Consider the following 7,664-nt stretch of genomic DNA (forward strand, 5'->3'; position numbering starts at 1 on the left):
TGTAACAAAACCAACCACTGAGTGTCTAGCTCACAGAAGCTACACAAAGTCTTGGTGAATGAGTGATTTCCTATAATGTCTTTATTTTTTATTGAGGTTAGCAAGTATGAGACTAATTTTCCCTCAGATAAAACAAAAAGTTATTTATGGATCTACACATTAGACCTCTGCTTCTCAGACTTTAATGAATTGGAATGACTCTGTGACTCATTGGGGGTCTTGTTAATAACAAGGCAAATTCTGATTCAATCAGTAGGGACCGTGCTTGAGAATCTGCATTTCTAACAAGCTCCTCGGTGTTGCCGAAGCTCTGGGCTCTCAAATCACACTCTGATGCACGAGGGAATGTACTCAACTCTCCTGCTTCCATTCATCAACTTTTCCTGGGATGGATATGAGGGGCTGGGCAAGACTTCCACAGCCAAGTGGGACCAGGGGTGCCATTGTCTCCTAGGGAGTGTACAGCAATTCTTTTTGATTTTATCATTTGACACCAACATTTATCCCTGTACATTGTTAGTTATCATTCCTTGCTGTCTTAATTTCCAAAAAACAAAACAAAACAAAACAAAAACCGAAAACTAAAAGTGCATAGAGAGCAAGAACAAGCTCTGTAACTTTTTTTTTAAATCACTAGCCCCCAAACTCCATTTCCAAACCTATACAAGGTAATGGCCCAAGCAATATTTGTTGACTGATTGATGGATTTCCCCAGTATGGATGGACCCATTAGCATTAACTAGACTCGTACAGAAAAAGCAATGTGACATTTTCTGTGAAGCTTAAAATTGAAATCAGATAGACTTACAGGTATTCTTACATGTAATAAAGAGACAGACTGTGTATGTCTGTATTAATAATCTGGGTTAATTGCATAACAAGATTCTTCTAAAAGTTGGATAATTGAATAAAGAAGTATTTCAGAGCACCTGGACCCTCTAACAGCTTCTCAGTTACAAAGGGAATTACATAAAACTGTACATCCATATTAAAAACAAATTAAACAATAATCATGAATATTATGCACAATAATAAAGTAACAGTGAGTAGCTGCTTGAAGTGAATTATCAGGAACATTTTCATGATTATTCCTTAATTAATTGCTCCATAATCCAAAAGCTTTCTCTTCCTCTCAGTATGCATGGCAGCATAATATTGTACTTCTTCCCCAGCCCTCACTAACAGCTGAACAGTTTGTTCGCTATACCACGGCAATGAAAAGGACATTTACTTATGTGGGAAAACAACCTCTGTGTGGCTGCCACTTGGAATTCAGTACGGATTACATACTGCAATTAATATGAAGACCATTGTCTGAATGACGGCCGTCCCTTCTCCTTTGTGCTCACTGGGAACAGGGTGCCTGGTGCAGCAGCCCGGGGAAGACCGCTCTGGAACGGTGAGGATGGCCGGCTCTGATCTCTGCCCAGCAGCAGCGTTATCTCAGAGATGCTGCTCCAAGGGGTGGCCCGGTCCCAGGAACAGCTGAGGGGAAGGATGACCACAGCTGACTTTTCTTTTCATTTTTCAGAAGTGTCAATTACCCAGTCAGTCATTCTTTAATAAACACTTTAAAAGCAGCTATTCTAGGTTAAGCACTGTGCTCGGCTCTAGATAGAGCTACAAGGACAGATGCTCCCTCTTTACGAGCTCGTAATCCACTAGAACGGAGCTCTGAGAGGGCAGGAGCTTTATCTGCCTTGCTCACGCTGTAGTCCCCAAATCCAAGAGGGTGCTTGGCTTATAATAGGTCTTCAAAAAATATTTCTCAAGTGAATGGAGGGATGAATGGATGGGTTTAGTGGGGAGCTGAGATACATAAATGATGACCTTCTGCTTGATAGAGTACTTTGCATAAAATTATACCAAAGCTGCAATTTATCGAGCCTCCACTAAGCCACAGGCCAGGTACTGTCCTATCAGCTCCGCACATGACCTATTTTAACCCTCGTCATCACCTTGAGTAGCTGTGGTCATCACACCACTGCACGCTGGGGGAGCTGGCGTGAAGAGTAGGCCCCGCTCACACCGTCAGTGATAAAGAGAGAACTTGGATTTCGGTTTGCTGGAACTCGTAACTGCTACACTATACTGCTCTCTCTCCCAACTCCAGACAGCCAAGCGCTTCCAAATCGTGGGTCCAAATTGAAAAAGGAAAAAAAGGAGAAGTGTGAGTAACTTTCTGCATTGGGAATGCTCAACGTGACAGCAACAGCAATCTCTGTCCTATAGTGAGACTGTTCTGCTTCCCTCCAGGTCTCCTTAAGTCTGAGCTCAAGGAAGAAGCAGGGAAAAAACCCAAGCTGACTCAAGAGCTTGCCTCCAAGAGAATTCCAATTTTCATTAAGCAGACAGAAATCAGGTGGTTCTCCTTCTTTAAGACAAGCCACCTGGGGCACCTGGGTGGTGCAGCGTGTTAAAACCTCTGCCTTCGGCTCAGGTCATGATCCCAGGGTCCAGGGATCGAGTCCCGCATTGGGCTCTCTGCTTAGTGGGAAGCCTGCTTCCCCCTCTCTCTCTGCCTGCCTCTCTGCCTACTTGTGATCTCTGTCAAATAAATTAATAAAACCTTAAAAAAAAAAAAAAAAAAGATAAGCCACTGCAGAAAACTTCACCTTCAGCAGTTTCTAATACAGAGAAGCTCCTATTGACAACACAGTTGGAAGGTGAGGGGGAAAAAAAAGTCAATTTTTAAAAAAGTGATTTTTTTCACTAGATAATATTGCAACATACAGTTCTGTGTTAAATGACAGAGGAAACAAGCATAGGTACCACGAATATTTGAAATCAGTTACAGACAGCAAATGCTGGAGATTTCCTTTTCAGATGACTTACCCACCACTGAAGCCTAAAGCGGGGAGCTGTTGGTAGAGCTGCAGGTGTGCTGTGGAGGGAAGGTGTGTGGACAGCAGAAGTGGGGGACAGTCAGTCAGAAAACCTGCAAAATCCACGGCTCTCAGAAGGGCAGAGAGATAAAAACTTAGAGAGGCGGAATGACAACCAAAACAAACGTCATCCCCCCTAAAATGTGCTGGGGGCTGACTATAATCACTTTCAAATCCCTTTCCTCCATATTCCCCCCAAAATTCTCAAGCATTTGCTGCATTCTGTTTGACTCCACGGCTTCCTGGCCTCAAGGGACACGTGAATCCTGAGGATTGTGGGAGGAGGAGGGGTATTTAATAAAAGCAGTTTAGAGTGGTGGTTCTCAAAGTCAGCCCAGATCAACAGCATCTGCTAGACCAGGGGTCTGCAATTTTTTTTTTTTCCTGTAAAGGGCCAGAGAGTAAATACTGTAAGCTTTTTAGCCAAGAGGCAAAAGCAAGGATATTACGTGGGTACTTACATGACAAGACAGGAAATCAACATTTCACAGTTTTATTGATGAAAATCAACCTATAACAAGTATAATTTTTTATAATACAGATCCGCTAATGAGAAGAATGTCCTTCTCTTTGTGGGGGACAATTGACTTCATTGGGATTCAAAGCTATGGTCCGCTATCATAGAATCAAAGGTTTCTCTGTAAGAACCATCACGGGGTTGCTGAGCTTACTGATAGAGGTTGCTGCTCAGATTTGGCTACTAATCCTGAGAACTTGTTAAAAATTCAGATCATAAGGCTGGACTTCGTACCTACTGCCTTAGAAAGTCTGAGTGTGGAGTGGGGTTGATGACCTGTGTCTTAACCAGCTCCGCAAATAATTCAGATGCACCCAAACATTTGAGAACTACTGGTTTAAACTACCTGAGGGTCCGTTAACCCCACCCACCCTGCTGTTACCATGGTTACGGCCATTTCCCAGTCCTACCTTCCTACTGATATTATTTTAAGGAGTTTGGGTGTATAGTGTTATTTCAAAAAAACCTTCTGAGTCTTAGGCAACTCATTTAAGAAACATGGCATGCCGATGCCTGCTTCGAAATTTCTGAGCAGAGAAGCAGGACTCCTCCGGGAAGAGACTCAAAGCCAATAAGTAGAAACCACTTCTAACCAATGTGCCAGAAGGATAAACCCTCAGACACTTTGTTTTCCAGAGAGATTCATAATGGAAGCTTTCCCATGATTTCCAATGATTTCACCTCTTCAGCTGCTACATCGGAGCTAACTCGTGCCAGTGAAAAATTAAATGGAGTTACAGCATAGATGCTGTTTCTTGATTGAATTGGTAGTCTTGGTGTTACAATCATTTCACACAATCCTAAATAAAATCTTTGTAGCAAAACCAGAGGGAAGAATTACAAAGACTGTACCCTGACTCGTCTTCTCTAATAAGCTGCCTCAGTTTCTCCATGTGTACAATGGACATGATCAGACTGCACTGACAGGATTATCTTGAAAATAAATGGGTTTGCGAAGGTCTCTGGAGTTGACAAATGCTGAGAATTATTATTAGGTGTTATGTCCTAACAAACTGACAAAATGATGTTTACGCTGACAGAGTACGGAGAACCTATTATTCATGCAGAATGTCTCCTGTGGCAAAACAGACTGCTTCATTGTCCATCTGGCACCTTTGAGGCACTGGGAAATTTCTGCTCGCAATTCAGATAGCTCTTTAGACCCACTGGACAGGATTCCTCTGCAGACATTTTAAATAGGTTACCCACTGGCTGGATCCCACCGCCATCCACTATCTGAAATTGGGTTTAGTGGAGTCCCTTGGGGGTTAGACATCAGAAAGAGAAGAGGAAGGGATATTGTCTCTGGAAGGGCTTATGGTAAGTCTTCTAGAAGCAACTTCCGGGTATTTCCCATTAATATCAGGTAATTGATCAAATCAAAATAGATGGGTGACTAGAAAGTTATAAAGAGCCAGACCCAAGTGGACAAGAGGTGGGATTTGAAGTTTCCTGTTTTAGAATTTTCGGGCAAAGCCAGGAAGGCTGCAGTTGTTTGAGGGGAATCCTATGTTCTCCTACTCTTAAATGTTTGCCTGAGACAGGCAAGGAACTCAACTCTGAGAGAGGCTGAGGTGAAACTCAGTAAATGTAAAGAAAGTTACGTACACCCAGCAATGCACCCGGCTATCCAGGTGGATGGAGTGAAGGTACGTTTAAAAGAAGATGGAAATGAAGGAGGCTAGGGAGAATTTACAAAATGAGTTCCTAGCCAAATATGCAGCTCTGCATCTACTTTAAAAATCGAAGACGTAATGGGGGGCATCTGGGTGGCTCAGTCATTGAGCGTCTGCCTTCGGCTCACGTCATAATCCTAGGGTCCTAGGATCGAGTCCCATACCAGGCTCTCTGCTCGGTGGGAGCCTGCTTCTCCCTCTCCTACTCCCCTTGCTTGTGTTCCCTCTCTTGCTGTGTCTCTCTCTGTCAAATGAATTTAAAAAAAAAAATCTTAGGAAATAAAAATAAAAAATATATAAAAATCTAAGACCTAATGGGACAATTTGTTTAAACTAGCCCTGAGATGAAGAAGGAAATAACAGGAAAAAACATAACTGATGAAAAGAAAGCAAACCTTGTAAAGAACCCCACAGAATCAAGAGAACTATGTAACATTTTAAAAGTAAAGATAAAATGTATACGGAATCCACAACTGTCTCAAAAACTTTTACCTTGAGGGGCACCTGGGTGGCTCAGTCTTAAGTTTCTGCCTTCGGCTCAGGTCATGATCCCAGGATCCTGGGATCGAGCCCCACATCAGGCTCTCTGCTAAGCATGGAACCTGCTTCCCTTCCCCTCTCTCTGCCTGCCTCTCTGCCTGCTTGTAATCTCTGTCTGTCAAATAAATAAATAAAATCTTTAAAAATAAATAAATAACAAAACAAAAAATTTTACCCTGATAGAGGATACTGTCAATCGTGATTTCTAATCCCCACTTCATGCTGTGCTTGGTATTTAAATTATTTGTACAGTGATGTGTATTTTTTCCCTTTTGTTATTTTGTTATGAAGCCAAGAATTCTAAAAGGCAAAGTACCTCAGTCTATTCCCATAAATAATCCAGGTGGCTTTTAGATGTTAACCTGTTGAGGCCAGTTCCATCAGGGGCTCAGTGGTCCTGAGAATTCCCAGCCCTGAGCCTCAGGTAAACAAAGTGTGACTGGCGACCCATAAGTCATAATCTTGTCTTATTTTGCTTCCTAACATGCTTTCAAGTAAGGATAGAGGCACTGGTTAGAACTTACTTCTAGAAAATTGCTTTTGCTAGAATTTACTTCTTTTCTAGAAGTTCTAGGCACACATACGTGAGCCTTGTCTCTTCCCCAGCTTCAGAAACCTAAAATGACTTTGGCTGAACTGTAAAGTTCCCTGTGCCTCCATTTCTTCTTCTTTTCTTTTCTTTCTCTTTTTGGCAGGGGGTGGGGGTGGTGAGGGAAGGTGTGGCTAAAATCCTTTCTATTTTGAAATTACAAATGCACAGGAAGTTGCAAAGCAATGTACAGACAGCAGATCCCACAAACACCTCCCCCATGTTCTCCCAGTGTTAACAGCTGCATCACTGTATCATGGTCCCAAAACCAGGAAACTAACATGGGTGCAATGCACAGAGCTTACTCAAAGTTTGCCAGTTCTATATACACTTGTGTGTGTGTGTGTGTGTGTACGTATGCAACTTGATCACATGTGTAGCTTCATGGAACCAGCACTACAATCAACATGCTTCACTCCACCATCACCAGAATGTTCCTTTGGCAACTGCTTTGTGGCCACACCCACCTCCTCTCCACACCATCTCTGACCCCCTGGAAACCACGAATCTTTTCTCCATTTCTATAATTATGTCCATTTCTTCATTCAAAAATGGGCTTGGCATCTCCTATCTCCTCATTTGTTCAAGAATTCCTTCACAAGGCCTGTTCATATTGATACTTTCCTTTTTACTGTAATTACCAAAAAGTTATCCAGGTCACTATGGAAATGATGGACAAAAAATAAAAATACATGCAAAGAAAAGAAGTGGGAAAAAAATATTACCTCTGAAATCCCATCACCCAAGAGATAAGAGCCATGCAATTTGGACATGTTTCTCTCCTTGATTCTGGTCTCCATAAAATGGGCAACTAAAGTTCTCAGAACTCAGGACGTGTCTGGGGTAACATTGTTAATGTAGAATTTCCTTTCCATTTTGTATGAGTTAAGGAATGCATTTGGATGCACCTTACAAAAAAAACCAACCGATAATGGCTTAATCATATCCAGGGGTTTTGTTTCTCACATACAAGAAAAGGGCAGGGCGGGCATAGGGCATTGGCTCAGAGAAGAACCATGAGGGACTCAGAGGAACTCGGGCTTTTCTTTGTGCTCTACTACTCTGAGCAAGTAGGATATCATCCGTAGGCTCATAGGTGCCCTTTTGTCAATAACATTAAAAGTTTTCTCACGAACCATCCTTTGTAGACTCTGCTTAAATCACAGAGACCAGAACTGGGTCACACAACCGCTCCAAGCTGGGAAGCAGGATATGATGTATATCTGTTTTCCTGGCTTCTAGAGAAAAACAGCAAGGAAAGGGAGGTTAGCAACAACTTTTAGGTAGCCAGACAGCACTATCTGTCATGTATTATCAAATTCCAAAATCATTTGTATTTGAACTTTAAGACATGGACTTAAAAAAAAAATCTGGTCTGCTGTTTTCACTTACTATGTCATGAATATTTCATCTCAAAATCTGATCGAGTTACTGTACAGCAGGGATCAGCAAACGAT

Source organism: Mustela nigripes, chromosome 8 (genome assembly GCF_022355385.1).
Source record: "Mustela nigripes isolate SB6536 chromosome 8, MUSNIG.SB6536, whole genome shotgun sequence".
In the NCBI taxonomy this organism is placed as follows: Eukaryota; Metazoa; Chordata; class Mammalia; order Carnivora; family Mustelidae; genus Mustela; species Mustela nigripes.